Raw genomic sequence first — 16,125 nt, forward strand, 5'->3', positions numbered from 1 at the left:
TGGTCAGAATTAAAAAAGGAAGTTTGGAGTCAAATCTAAATGGAAATTCTCATTTTGAAAGCTTAAAATTGAAGAAATGAACTAGGATTGGAATTTTGAGTAAATGATCTCGGAATTGGGATATGAAGGTTCCAACAGGTTCGTATGATGATTTTGGACTTGGGCGTATGCCCGGATCGGGTTTTGGATAACCCGGGAGCGTTTTGGCGCCTATTGTGGAAGATAGCATTTTAGAAGAAATTGCATCAGTTTGGTTTAAAATGCATTTCAGTGTTATTGATGTCCGTTTGGGATTCTGAGACTGGGAGTAGCTCGTATGGTGATTCTGGATTTGGGAGCGCGATCGGAAGTGAATTCGGAGGTCCGTAGGTCATTTTGGAGTCGTTCGGCTAAAGATGGAAAATTGAAGGTTTTTGAGAAAATTTGGCCGAAAGTGGAAATTTTGATATCGGATTCGAAATGCGAATTTTATGGTTTGGATAGCTTCGTTAGGTTATTTGGGACTTAGGAGTGTGTCCGAAATATCTTTATGTTTAAATATATGAATTATGGGAAAAATTTGAAAAATTTTGATATTTAATATTGTTAAAGTTGACTTTGGTCAACATTTTTGGTAAACGGACCCGGACACGTGATTTTTCGGTCTCGAAAGGTCCATAGAAAAATATGGGAGTTGAACGTGTTTCCGGAATCGAATTCCGAGGTCCCAGGCCCGAGAAATGAATTTTTTCGTGAAATTGTTTTCTGAAAATGTTTAAGGAAAATGAAAATGAAATTTGATCAGAAAGTAATGGTATCGGGCTCGTATTTTGGTTCCGATGGCCGGTACAGGTCATATATGTTGGTTAAGCACTTTCTGTAAAGTTTGGTTACAAACGGACGTTGTTTGTCAGGTTTCGGCCTTAAATTGGAAAATTTGAAAGTTTATGAAATTTGAAAGAATTCTTGGATTTAAGGCTCAAATAATTGATTTTGATGTTATTTTGGCGATTTGATCGCTCGAGCAAGTTCGTGTGATGTTTTAGATTCAGTGTTCATATTTGGTTTGGAGCCCCGAGGGCTCGGGAGTGTTTCAGAGGTGTCTCGGAGTGATTTCGGACTTAGGAAAAATTGCAGAAAATTCTGCTGTGCCCAGAAAATTTTAGGTGCGAGTAGTCCAGTTTGGAAGCTCATATCTTGTAATCTATAAGAAATCCGAAAATGTGCAAAACACGAAAGTTGTAGCCCATATATTCTAGTTTTCGGAAAGTTAAACCATTTGCGATTTGGATATCATCTCAGAAAGTTACGATGGATCGAAAAGGGCTGCTGGAGCAATTTCGGCAGAATTTACGATGCACTTTAGAAGCTCATATCTCGGGATATATACAGAGTTATATGGTGTACAACCTATCAAATTAAAGATCTTTGAGTCTAGTTTCTAAATCTTCAAATCATTTATCATTTGGATATTTATACAAGACGTTATGGGTGTTTAAACAGAAGGTGTCCGACAAGGAACAATTTTAATAAGATGTACAACTTGTATAGCACAAGTGCAAGGTACAACTCGACGAAGCACAGACAGATTCTTTTATACACGGATTTAGCTCACTTTTCTTCATTTCTTCAAAGTATGGATGATTTTTGGGGAGCTTCAAGAGGGGATTTTCATCATCAATGTAAAGGTAAGTTATCCCCACCTATTTTGAGTTAAGTACATCAATTATGTATGGATTTGAGCATGAAAATTGTAGAAAAAATTGAGGATTTAGGCCTAGGGATTTGAAAATAAGATTTGGTGATTTGAGGGGTCAAATGAACTCTGATTTTGGTAAATTTTATATGTACGGACTCGTGGCAAGACGAGGAAACCGGTGATGTGACTTTCGTAATTTTTCGAGAAGTGGGTCCGGGGCTCGAGTTTTGCAAATTTCGTGATTTTCGATATTTTTTGAGTCTTTTTGATTGGGTTATATTCCCTTAGCCTATTGTAATATATTCCTTGTGGTTTTGGCAAGATTCGACGCGCGAGGAGGTCGATTCGAAAGGAAAGGGCATCGCGGAGTAGACTTTTGGCCATCTTGAGGTGAGTAATAGATGTAAATGCTATTCTGAGGGTTTGAAACCCCGGACTTTCACATCGTAAAGCTATATTGAGGCGTGACATGCACTCCATGGCGAGTGCGGGGTCAGATACTATTGAGGATTGTGACTTGGTCCATCCCGTGTGATGTTTATACTATACTGCTGATTGATACACATACTTCATTGATAGTACTGGGCTTGATGCCATGTTTGGGGCCTTGTGCCAATTTGTAAAATCCTTCGAAGATTGATATTACTGCTTAGCATGATTTGCATATCATTTAATTTCAGTCCAAGGTTTTAAATGCTGTTTTGCAAACTCAGCCATAATTCTAAGTGTTGAAAACTTAAATGATATTTTTAAATGTATTCCGGGCTGGGAACTTCTGTTTTGTAAATGCCCAAGGGGCTTATTATATTATTTTCTGGACTGATTATAAAGTGACTTGAAACAGTGGTAACAATGACACTGTGTGATATACTTGAAACAGTGGTAACAATGACACTGTGTGATATACTTGAAACAGTGGTAACAATGACACTGTGTGATATACTTGAAACAGTGGTAACAATGACACTGTGTGATATACTTGAAACAGTGGTAACATTGGCTGACCGGTCAGGTAACATTGACTGACCAGTATATTGCTCTTGGGCTGTATGAGCCCCTTCGGAGTCTGTACACACCCCCAGTGAGCGCCGTCGATGATAAATAAATATGGATGGCTCGGGCTGCACGCCGCAGTGGGTACTGGAATGTACCATGCATTGCATTGCATTCATGTATTTGTATTTATACTGGTGTTTAGCTGCTCAGTTCCATATGTTGCTGTATATTCGGATTGTAGCTTACTTTGTGTATTTACTGGATTTTCTTATCTTCGGACTGTAGTTACTTTTATTACTCACTGGGTCGGAGTACTCACTTTACTCCCTGCACCTTGTGTGCAGATCCAGGGCAGTCTCAGGCTTAGTAGATCCAGTTGATCAGCAGATCCAGCCTCTGGGAGTATCGAGGTAGCTGCACGGCGTTCGCAGCCATTGATCTTCTCCCTCCTATCCTATCTCTTTATTTCCACATTATTGGACTTTGGATATACCGTGTATTAGGATGATATTCTGTATTCTAGAGGCTCAGATTCGTGACACCGCGTCCTAGTGAGATTATATTGTGTATTTTGTTAAAATCTTCAGTACTTTAATCTTGCTTAATTGATATTTCTTTCCGCTATTTTTGATAAATTGGGTTTAGTGTTGAATAATGGTCGGGCTTGCCTAGTAGTGTGCTGGGTGCCATCACGACCGGGATTTGGGTCGCGACATATGAACTATCTTAGCTTGACTCTCTTGTTGAAGGCTCTAGACATTCTGTTCTGATAGAGTTGACCATGGCAAATTGCGTTCATTCTCTTTCCGTCTATGAGGGCTAGTTGCTCATACTGATTTTTTACCCACTCTGCGTCATCGAGCTCAGCTTCTTGTATAATCCTTAGGAAAGGAATTTCTACCACAGCAAGAATGACAACCTCTGTACCATAAACCAACATGTAGGGGGTTGCCCCAGTTGATGTGTGAACCGTGGTACGATACCCCAGAAGAGCAAATGATAACTTCTCGTGCCATTGCATATGATTCCTTATCATTTTCCTTAATATCTTCTTGATATTCTTATTAGAACTTCTATAGCTCCATTCATCTGAGGCCTATAGGCTGTGGAATTCTTGTGTTTGATCTTGAAGGTTTCGCATATAACTTTCATCAAGTCGCTGTTGAGATTTGAGCCATTATCAGTAATGATTGACTCTGGAATTCCGAATCGACAAATACTGCGGTCGCGGACAAAGTCTGCCACGACTTTCTTAGTCACTGCTTTGTAAGATGCTGCTTCAACCCATTTGGTGAAATAGTCGATGGCTACCAAGATAAACCTATGTCCGTTGGAAGCAGCAGGCTTGATTGGTCTAATAATCTCCATTCCCCAGGTGGCGAACGACCATGGTGAGCTTGTTGTGTTAAGCTCGCTTGGAGGTACCTTTATCATATCTGCATGTATTTGACAGTTGTGGCATTTCTGGACATACTGGATGCAGTCCGTTTCCATAGTCATCCAAAAGTAACCATCCCGGAGTATCTTCTTTGCTAAGACAAAACCGTTCATATGTGGACCGCAGGTCCTGACATGAATTTCCTCTAGTAGCCTAGATGCTTCCTTTGCGTCAACACATCTTAATAATCCTAAATCGGGAGTCCTCCTATACAGGATTCCTCCACTGTGAAAGAAGTTGTTGGACAATCTCCGAAGTGTGCATTTCTGAGTAGGATTTGCAAGCTCTAGGTACTCTCCTTTTGCCAAATATTCCTTGATATCATGAAATCAAGGCTTTCCATCTTCTTCTTCTTCAACATGGGCACAGTAAGCTGGCTGATTATGGATTTTCACTGGAATGGGATCAGTGAAATTCTTGTCTGGATGTTGTATCATAGATGATAGGGTAACCAATGCATCAGCGAACTCATTCTGGACTCTAGGAATATGCTGGAATTCCTTCTTCGTGAACCTCTTTCTCAATTCCTGCATATGATGTAGATACGAGAGTATCTTGGAGTTCTTGGTCATCTATTCTCCTCGTACATGATGTATAAGTAAGTCTGAATCTCCAATCACTAGCAGCTCCTGAATGTTCATGTCAATGCCTATTTTGAGTCCTAAGATGTAAGCTTCATACTTGGCCATATTGTTGGCGCAGGGGAACCTGAGTTTGGCAGACATTAGATAATGCTGACCAGTTTATGATATTAGGACTGTTCCTATGCTAACTCCTTTGATGTTTGATGCTCCATCGAAGAACATTCTCCAACCATCATAGGATTCCACAATGTCTTCTCCTATGAATGATACCTCTTCATCGAGAAAATACGTTTTCAGGAGTTTGTATCCTCCATCCATGGGGTTTTCAGCAAGGTGGTCTGCCAGTGCCTGTCCCTTGACCGCTTTCTGAGTTACGTAAATAACTTCGAACTCACTCAACAGGATTTGCCACTTGGCTAGCTTGCCGGTGGTCATGGGCTTCTGAAAGATGTATTTCAAGGGATCCATTCTCGATATGAGATATGTAGTATAGGCACAGAAGTAATGTCTCAGCATTTGAGCTACACAAGTCAAAGCACAATAGGTGCATTCCAATAGAGAATACCAGGCCTCGTACGGGGTAAACTTCTTACTGAGATAATAAATGGCTTGCTCCTTCATCCCCGTTTCATCATGCTGCCCCAGAATGCAGCTGAAAGCTCCATCTAACACTGCAAGGTAGAGTAATAAGGGTCTACCTGGTTCGGGTGGGACTAAGACTGGTGGTGTTGACAGGTACTCCTTAATTTTGTCGAAGGCCTTTTGGCAGTCATCGATCCATTTGGTGGCGACATCCTTCTTCAACATCTTAAAGATTGGCTCACAGATAACTGTAGATTGTGCTATGAATCGGCTGATGTAGTTAATCCTTCCCAAGAAACTCATCACATCCTTCTTGTTCTTTGGCGGTGGTAGCTCTTGAATGGCTTTGACTTTCGATGGATCCAGTTCTATTCATTGGCGGCTCACAATAAACCCAAGCAATTTCCCAACAGGAACCCCAAATGCGCACTTTGCGGGGTTTAGTTTCAGGTTGTATCTCCGCAGTCTATTGAAGAACTTCCTCAGATCTTCTATGTAGTTAGTGGCCTTTTTGGATTTGATAATAACATCATTCACATATACCTCTATCTCCTTGTGTATCATATCATGAAAGATGGTAGTCATGGCCCTCATGTAGGTGACCCCTGCACTCTTCAGGCTGAATGGCATCATCTTGTAACAGTACACTCCCCACGACATAATGAAAGCCGTTTTCTCAGCATCTTCCTTATCCATCCAGATCTGATGATAACCAGTGAAGCAATCTACGAATGACTGTAGCTCATGTTGGCACAATTGTCAATCAGGATATGTATATTTGGCAAAGGAAAGTCGTCTTTCGCACTGGCCTGGTTGAGATCCCGGTAGTCGACACAGACTTTGACCTTCCCATCCTTATTTGGCACTGGCACAATGTTGGCTAACCATGTCGGGTATTCTACTACCCTGGAAACCTTAGCTTTGATCTTCTTGATGACTTCTTCCTTGATTTTCAAATTCATATCAGGCTTGAAATTTCTGAGCTTTTGCTTTACTGGGACACATTGGATCAGTTGGCAGTTTGTGAGCCATAATAGACGTACTCAGACCAGTCATATCATCATACGACCAGGCGAATACGTTCTCATACTCCTTTAAAAATTCTATGTATTCTTTCTTCTCCGATGGCGATAGGTGAATGCTGATTCGCGTTTCCTTGATGTTTTCAGCATTTCCCAGGTTGACTATCTCGGTCTCGTCCCGGTTGGACTTAGGTCTGTTCTCAACTTCTTTGACAATCTCGTCAGGTATATCATCTTCTTCTGAATCCATGTCCGTTTGTTGCGTTGTCTCATTGCATGTCACAGCCATTAGTTCATCAAGACAAGTAACAGTAATGCTGTATTGGTAAAGCAAGTAGAAAAAATGATAGCAACAAATATTAATTCATAAGAAAAATTAGAATTCTTTTGATAGATTGAGTAACGGTTTTGAACACTGAATATCTTATTGCGGGAATTAAAAAAAGCGAAAAGAAAATCATTTAGTAAATAAAACAGTGAATAATGCTTGTTTTAGCCTTGCTACCCCGAGGCTTGACGGGCTTTGGTTGTCCTGATGGTCCAATTCTTGAGATGTGCCCCTCTACTCGTAGCCTGTATGGAAGGGCCTTCCTCCCCCTCCTCCTTGAAAATAACGCAACAGTCCATATCATTGTCTTCTAGAAACCTTCCATTTTATTCCTGCCTTTGTTCTTGCCTTTAATGGGACTAAGAGGAGGAGCGGGTGGAGGGCCCCTGGATCTTGTGAAATGAGATGATGATGCCAGAGTGCACGAACTAAACTTTGGGGAGGGGGATAATAAAAACAAAAATGAAAACAAAAGGTAATCAAGTCAGTGAGGATTATGAAAAGTATTGCAAGATTTAAACATATAGTGCGGGAATGTAAAGCGTGTCCTAATTTGGGAACCTTTTTGTGCCCGAGGTAGGCCTAGCGACAAATTGATTTGGATAACTTAGAATGCTAAATGCTTCATTTTATTGATAAACAATAGACGAATCCCAAATGACACTAACTAAGCAAGAAAAAAAAGTCACTAATGGCCATTGGCCTTATTACATTCATAAAGCGAAAAAGTAAACTCCTATCTACTTGGTCCCAGAAGGACCTTCCCCAGACTCGGCATCCTTGGCTCCGTCGAACAGCTTCCCTAATTCGCGAAGTCCTCGCAACAGGTATGCTCTGGCTAGATGTCCGCCTTCGGTACCTTCAACCTTGTGACAATCTTCAATCCTTTTGAGAAATTTTCCCTCCAGTTCTACTATGCCTCGCTCCAAGTATCCTAGCTTTTTGTTGGCACCGATAGCCATGTCTTTCCACTCCTTAATCAGCTTCTGGTTGGACTCTTGTATCTCGTGGTGTTCGCTCTTGCATTCACGGTTCCTTTTGCACAGCTGGTTGTATTGACTTGCGCCTAAGCCTTTTTATCTCTAATTCTGTGACCTCGAACGAACCCTGGCTGACCCAGACCATCCCAATTGTCTTCCAACCAACCCGAATAAAAAGGGGTACAACCGGCATTTTATCTGTCTGGCTCGATGGTGTCTTTCACCATTACGATCTTGCAGTTCCACATGTGCTGGGCTTGGCACTTGTGGGGACTATCATTATTTTGGAAGTCCGCTCGAAGATGGCTCATTTTGTCGACCCTGGGTATGAATTTCTTCCTACCTGCTTGCCTTATAACTCGAAGAGGGACGTAAGGGTATGTTCCTCTTAGACCAATCAGTATTAGGAAAGGTGCATCTCTGGATCTGGAGATGAGCTCCGCTGTCAAAAACCACTCGAACATCCATTGAACCTGTTCTTCAGTCAGATTATCAAAGAGCTCAACCCATCCTTTGGCATTCTCAGGCTGAGCAAACATGTTGGGGATGTAATTCATTCGCTTTGGATGGTGGAAATCGATGTGATCATCCCAGGCCCTTCGTTGAATTTCTTGTCGGTATTCGCCATTTTGGAGATGTTCCATGAGCCAAAGCTAAAGTAGTAGATTGCAACCTTCGAAGTGTCTCGCTCCTTGTTGACACTTCTCTAAGGCTCGGTATATGTCTGCGATGATCATGGGTATAATGTTGAACGTCTGTCCACCAATTCCCTCTATTAGGGTTTTGGTTACCATAGCCAGCCTAGTATGGATTCTTCCTTTCTTCATTGGAAACACAATCAGACCCAAGAAGCAAAACATGAAGACGAAAACCCTACGATGGATATGTCCCAAGGACGTGATGGCAAACTCGTCATTGTAGGCACGATATGATTTGTTGTGACCATACCTTTCATACATGTAGTCAAAAGGGATGTACGATTCCTTCAGGCATACCAATTCAGCATTCTTCTTCAAACCCATCATTTTTAGGAAACCCTTGCCTGTGTGGTTCTCAAGCATTAGCAAACCCGGAGTTTCCCACACTAGACCAGCCAACCCTCCTATCTCCTCTAGCAAAGGTGTCATCTCGATGTCCCCAAAGTGAAACACGGCCCTTTCACAATCCCAAAATAAGGTAGCAGTTTCTATTATCATGTTGTTAGGCTGGATCTCCAAGAGGGATGGCAGATTACCCAGATATTTTCTGACGAGGGTTTTGTCACTAGAATGTAAATCTTCCCACCAACTTAGCAATATTGGGTGGATATTGGTGACCATGCCGAATCTGGGGACTTCGTGCCTCATATTTCTGCAAGACAAATAAGGTTAGGCCCTTACCCCCACCAGACTCGACTATTTAATATCAATAATTAGCATGAAGCATTTAGTTCTCCAAATAAATGCACAAAATGTGATGATGTCCATTTGGGTTTAGGGAAACCCAGTGGACTTTTGGACAAGGCTATCTTAATGGATCATTATGTGGACAACATAACTGACTCGGCTAGGTTTGACCATGATGCATGCACAATTTAAATAGAGTAAGGTTTCTATGGAGTTTTAGACTGGTACGCTTGAGCGAAAAACTCAAGGAGGAAGGCAGAAAACTGTCGACTGCACTGCTGATCGACTAGTTTTACCGCAAATAAGCCTTTCCGAATTTAGGGGGTAATGATATAGGATAGGGTGCAACCACTCATCAAGCGTTTCTATAGTATTTGTTTAGCACGAGTAGAGTATGATGTCGAGCATGATTATGCAGTAATTAAAAGCATGTTGACATGTATTTGCACATAAAGAAAGCGGCAAATACATCAGTTTTATAATTTAAAACAGTTATAAAGGAAGGAAACAAGAAAGATATGTCAGTTTTGCTTTTGAAAAAAAATTAAACGCTTAAAGGAATTAAAAATAATCGCATATAGGCGAGGTACAAATTCACAAAAACGGTGTGAAATGGTAAAAGCCTAAAAATTCCCAGCAGAGTCGCCATGCTGTCACACCCCTTTTTTTCCTCACGGAATCGGGTTCATGACATTTTGGTTATGGGGCAACTCTTTCCTTTTGGGAAAGGGGGTTTGAATTTTTGAAGAGTCGCCACCTAACGATTTAAGGTACATTAGGACATCTATAGGGTTCACTTATAACTAAGTTTGGTAACCAGAGATAGGGTAAGGGCTTGAAATTATCCCAAGGGAAAGGTGTTAGGCACTCCTCAAGATCCACTAATATGGTTCCCGGCCAAATAGTTTTTGTGAATTTGTACAATTAGCAAATAAACAAGTAGGGCTCAAATAATAGGGGATTTAAGTTTAAATACACAGGTGTAAGAAAACAACTAATGAAAAAACGAGATTTTGAAAAGAATTACAATCTAAGCATATTCATGAATGTAAAGGGGTGTCCAAGGTTTGTTTATAATATGGATCACATCAATGCAATACCCGGTATGACACTCCTCAAAGTGGTATTAACGCACCGGTCATCATATCCATATCTACCTTTTTCCGCCCCGTAAAGGTAATTAAAGTGAGAGTTGGTCTCGACCCCTATTGCATGCTGTTACCCGTCCCTTCCTATCAGTCCCGGAGGAATTTAGGACTCCTATCCTATAAAGGGGGGTTGAAGGGGGGTTCTAGGCAGACCCTCAAGTTTAAAGGCAAAATACTAGGCAACAAATAAGAACACATAAGACTGCATTTAGGGGAAAACACAGAAACAGATAGAAGTCTCAGATGTACCTCCAGAAGTAATGCACATAGATAGCACGACTCATACATAGGTAAGGTTCACATTTGAACTCAGAATTCTAAAGCATGGTATCCAAGTGATAACAGCAGAACCAGAATTATTACATGACTCAGAAAAGAAGTCTGAATCAGGTTTGCATACTGATTTTAACACATTGACAATTAAACACTAATCATAAAGACAGTTCTGATTTTATTTAAAGTTGATTGCCTAAGGCCTGCCTAGGCGCGGAATACAGATGACTACAAGGTAGGTTTTTAAAGCAGACTCTTGAATCCTTATAGGCATGATATCTAATGCAAATCAAGGCAGTTTTTGAAAGAACTTGTTTTAGAGAACATAAACCATTAATTAAACCAGTTTCAAAACGAACGAAAACGCGGACTGGATTGATTTATTTAAATTAAACTAGTTGAGATCTATAGGCAACATTTCTAGAGTTATTCCCTATAGGCATGACATCACCGATTTTAGAAACTTTGCAGGCATGATGACCAATAAAAGAAAGCAAGTATCACTTATTATAACAGAAGCTAGATTAAATTATATCCTATAGGTAGGGCATCTATTTGTGAAACTGATTTCGAGACCTATTAAAAAATGATTTCTAACATGGCAAGGCAAGTATAGTAAAACCCTATAGGAATGATTTCTAACATGGTAAGGCAAGTATAGTAAAATCTTATAGGCATGATTTCTACCTGCCTTACCCCACAAACATGTAAATACCCGCCCCTTTCACTAGTTACCCCAATATTCATTTACAAATTATTACAGACCAACATTGAAATGAATTACAAAAGTAGAAATGAAAAACAAGAAGTTATACTATAGGGAGCCTAATTAAGACTTCCTCCCAGAGTTATGTGATAAATCACCTCAAGTGCCAAGATTGTTCCATAGTCTTTCTCATATCCGGGTGTGTCAGAGTTCCCTAAAGACCTCAAGGGATCCTGGGCAGTGCTCACACCTAGATTTCATAGCCAAGACCGAGTAAGTGCAGTGTGGAAAGGCCAGGTTTTATGTGTCCAAATTCAGAGGGAGCTCAAGGGTCCCAAGGCAAGGCTCACACAAAAGGGGCAGAACCTAGTGGTCTAAGAGTATATATGAGAGTGCTTGACATAGATTTCAAAAGAGTTGAGTTGGAAACAGTTTTGAAAAATTTGTTTGAAATAAGTTTGCAAAACAACAGAAGAGTTGCTTGGGGAAAAACAGTTTTGAAAGGAGAAGGGAATAAGAGCAACAATAACTTGGAACAAACCAGCACACACAGAACAAATTCAAAGAATAATATTACTTCAACATTCACAAGCAGGGAAGTAAGGGGTTGGGGACATAGAGAGCCCAAATCAGAAACACATAACATGGATGAAAAGAGATGCATATAGACCAGCAAGTACAAAGAACAGGTAGGAACTGATTGGCCTCCAGAAACACAAAACTACTACTTCAAAGTGTTAACAAGGGAATCATGCTCGAAATTAGAATAGTAATAAGACATAGGGACATGGTATGGGAGTAGTCATGTTGAGGACAGGGGTCTATTACACATAATTAGTCATGCCACTTAGTATTAACCAAGCACATTTAAGAGTCTATAATGCTAACATGGCATACTAGTTGAGGGAATAAAAAAGAACTCAAGTAGACATGCTTATTACATTTGAACAAGAGAGGGAAATACTTAAGCATGCTGAATAAAGCAGTAGACAAGAAGGGCACTTAAACACATGAGCCATTGAGTCAGTGCAGAAAGAGACATGGATTAACAGACATGAAGCACATAGAATTGAGTTTCAGAATTGAACTAGGAACATACCAGTTAAGTAAGCAAAGTGCAGAAAAGAAAAGCAAGTAGAGTTCCACAGTCTAGCCTTGGCTTTCAGCTGGCTAGACAAGCAGTTAACACAAATAGCAGAGAAAGAAGAGAGAGTTTGAGTGTGTGTGTGCGTGTGTGTATGTATTCTGAACTAATTGTTCGTGTCTAAGAGTCAGAATGAGAGTGCATATATAGGACTTAGGGAGATGAAATAAATAAGGTAAAAAAATAATCTAGAGTCCATAAATAAAGTAGAAAAATATAATCAACAATTTAATTGGGGCTAATCCCTATTAATTTTGCACAAACAGATCCGGGAAGGTCATGTTAATGCAAGGAGAATCCATTAGTAGCCCTGATTGGGCTTAAATAAGGTAACAAATCATAAATTGACCATAAATTAATCAATCAGTCGGTATAAGGCAAATAACTCTAATTACAAGCCACAAATAAGGAAAGTAAGTAAAAGAAAACCCCAAAGAATACTGACTTTAACGGGAAAAATTGATTCAAATCCATAACAGAAATCAACTAAGCAAAAAATCCCAAAGTATACTAGTTTTAACAGGAAAACTGGTTCAAATCCTTAATAGAAATCAATCAGTATGTTGGGTTGACAGAGATAAACAAATAACAGAGGAAAAATTGAAGGAAATCAGTGCAACAAATAGAAACATCTAGGTTTTAAGTATATACACAAGAATCAGTCAAGATAGTAAAGAAACAAAACTCTGAAAAGTTAGAAAAACCCTTTTGAAAACACTTAGGGCGACCCCTAATTTCAGAAGAAAGCGAATGGAGTCGAAATAGTTAGCCAGAATTGGAGATCTTCAAGAGAAAGTGACAGATAATACTCGAACCCTTTCAGATCTACAAAGATCTGAACAGATTCGAGTAGTTGTAAAACTGGGGTTTTCAAAAAACTGTTTAGATGAAAGAAACTTAGTTAAAAGCCATAGATTCGAACTGAAAATGGAAGGAAATCAGTACTCACAAATAAGAATGGCCCTAGACAGACCTGTAAACAAACCTCGGACGAAGGAACATGTTGAATCTCCTTGATATTATTTTAGGGACCCACGTAATCAACAACCAGGAGGTATAGAAGGGTGGTATTGGCCGGAGAATACTCAGAATCTCCATAGACGAGAGTGTCTCACCGGTGACGGTGATTAGGGTTAGGCTTAGGATTTGGGAGCATTTGAGAGGAGAGGGATCAGATGTCGGCGTGTGAGAGGAGTGAATGAGATGGTTTGGGGGGGTTAGGTCCAGGTTTAATTAAGGAAAAGGGAATGGGGACCGTTGGTCTGAATGATCAACAGTCATGATTGAATGGGGTAGGTGGGTCGGGTTAAGGACTTAGGGATTGGGTTGGGGATTTTGACGGATTGGGCCTGAGGTTTGGGTTGGTTTAATTGGGTTTGGGGCTGGTTATAATTTAAATAATGGTGGCTAGTTTTTAAATACTCAATTAAAGTTAGATAAATAAATAGTAAAAATAGCTAATAATTAGATAAAATAAAATTAAAGCTAAATAGGTGAAATTAAGGTAATTAAATAATATTAAAATTATAAAATGACTGATTATTGAATTAAAATATCATAAAGTGTACAATTAGGCTATAATTGCAAAATTATTGTAATTATAGCCAAACAATGCCAAATTGGCTAATTTGTGAAATAATTAAATCTTAGGATTAAAAATAATATATTGAGCTAAGAAATACTTTGAAATTACTTGTAATGTAATATATGAATAATTATTGGATATAAAATACTGAATAAATTAGAAAAATAAATATGGAAAATTATGGAAAAATATCAATTATTATAAAAAGTGATTTTGAAGGTATTTATGCAAATTTAAAAAATAGTTTGAGGAAAAATTGTATATCAACAAGTACTTCAGTGCTTCTAGCATAGCCATAACTTCAGCTTTAGTGTTTGTCCCTTCATGGATTTCCTTTACTTGTGCATGCAGGATATCACCGTATTTATCTCTCAACACAAAACCAAAAGAACTCCTTCCTGGATTTCCCCTTGATGCCCCATCAGTATTCACCTTCACCCAACTTAGTTCAGATAATTCCCATAAGACCTTCGCACCTTCAACTTTGGCATGTAATGCTCCATAACATGTTTTAAATCTAGCCATTTGTGAGGAACATTTTGTAAACTTGGTTTCCTTAGTCTTACCAGATCTGGTAGTGTAGATGAGATCTAATAAATCACCCTACTTACTGTCTCTGCCTCCCCATGCGTATAGCTATTCCTTCTTTTCCAAAACCCATACTATAATCGAAGGTAAAGCCTGGAGTATAGGCTTTAATCTAGATACCACATGAGCTGCCCAACATTTTAGGACTGTCTTTTGCATCGACAATCCTTCCATATTAATGCCTACATTTGAGAGAAAATAATGCCATACTGTCTTAGTTGCTTATGATCTAAATAGTACATATGACATTGTTTCCTCTGATGGATTAATACAACACCAACATTTGGATGACATGAAATATCCAGTCTTCTAAAATAGTCATCAAAAGGTATCTTGCCTTTCCAAACCTTCCACACGAAGAAAGCAATCTTAAAAGACAAACCTCTCACCCATAAAATTTTGTAAGCAACACTACAATCTCTTCTCCTTCTAATATAGTCCCAAGCAGTTTTAACACTAAAGTTGCCACTAGTATCCAACATCCAGTATGGTCTATCCAATTCATTATGTAGTATAGGAGGTTGATGTTCTCAATTACATGAAGTGCTAACTCTTGAGGAAGAATATCCAGTAACCTACCTTTATCCCAGAGCCATCTACTATCATATCATATACGTTATGGACAAATTCATCACAACAAAGTAACAAAGTACAATGATCCCAAGCCTGTTCAGTTATCAAGCCAAAACAGTGAAGAACCCATCCTTGGATGCCATATTATTTTGTGTTCAATACCACCCCTACATTAAAGCATCTTTCTCCACACATGAGATCCATTTCTCCAAGAACCACTAATGCATTCAATTATTTGCAATATTTTTGACTCATGAATGTGCTCCACAAAATAGGCTTTGTTCTAAAGTTCCACCATAGTTTACAAAATAAGGCTTTAGATACATCATGTAACGATCTAAATCCAACCACTCCTTCTTGTGGCAAGCATAATGTGTCTCATGATGCCCAATGTTTAGCTCTTTCTCCTACTGAATTACTGCAGAAAAAAGCAAATAATTTATATAGTTTATTAGTAACAGAGGCTGGAGGGTTCACAATTGACAACTAATGTATTGGCATGCTTTGAAGAACATGTGAAATCAATACTGCCTAGCCACCAATCGATAAAAGTTTACCTTTCCAAGATTAAAGCTTGTCAAGCACTTTGTTAACTGTTACATCTTGCATTTTCATACGTTAAAAGTTTTGTCTTCGGTTAATTGACGTAGACTCGGAGATGAGATCATCTTAATGTTAACGTACTTATGCTATTTATAACAAGTGATAAATAAGTGTTATGAAGGATAAATGGGTATACTGATTAATGAAAACGAGTTTCGTTGGAAGTGGCCAATTTGGAATAAAATACGGGTCGAGCGATAATACCCGATAATTATGAACTAGTATCATGCAAGGTACCATATGACCACGGTAGTATAATGTATAGAGTATATATATAGTATATTAAAAATAAATAGAATTTTAAGTAATTTGGGGTAATTTTTAAATTATGCGGGTAATTGATTAATTACCGGATAACGAGACATTACCCCGTTAACTAATAAGTGGATAAAACTTAATTAATTATAAGACACGCGGCAGCCCTCCCTAATCAAGATAATGACTCTTAAAATCATTTGAGAGCTGACAACCTTATGCCTTATATTGAAGACACCTCTTATAATATATTAGTT

The sequence above is a fragment of the Nicotiana tabacum genome, chromosome 22, assembly GCF_000715075.1.
Source record: "Nicotiana tabacum cultivar K326 chromosome 22, ASM71507v2, whole genome shotgun sequence".
NCBI lineage: Eukaryota > Viridiplantae > Streptophyta > Magnoliopsida > Solanales > Solanaceae > Nicotiana > Nicotiana tabacum.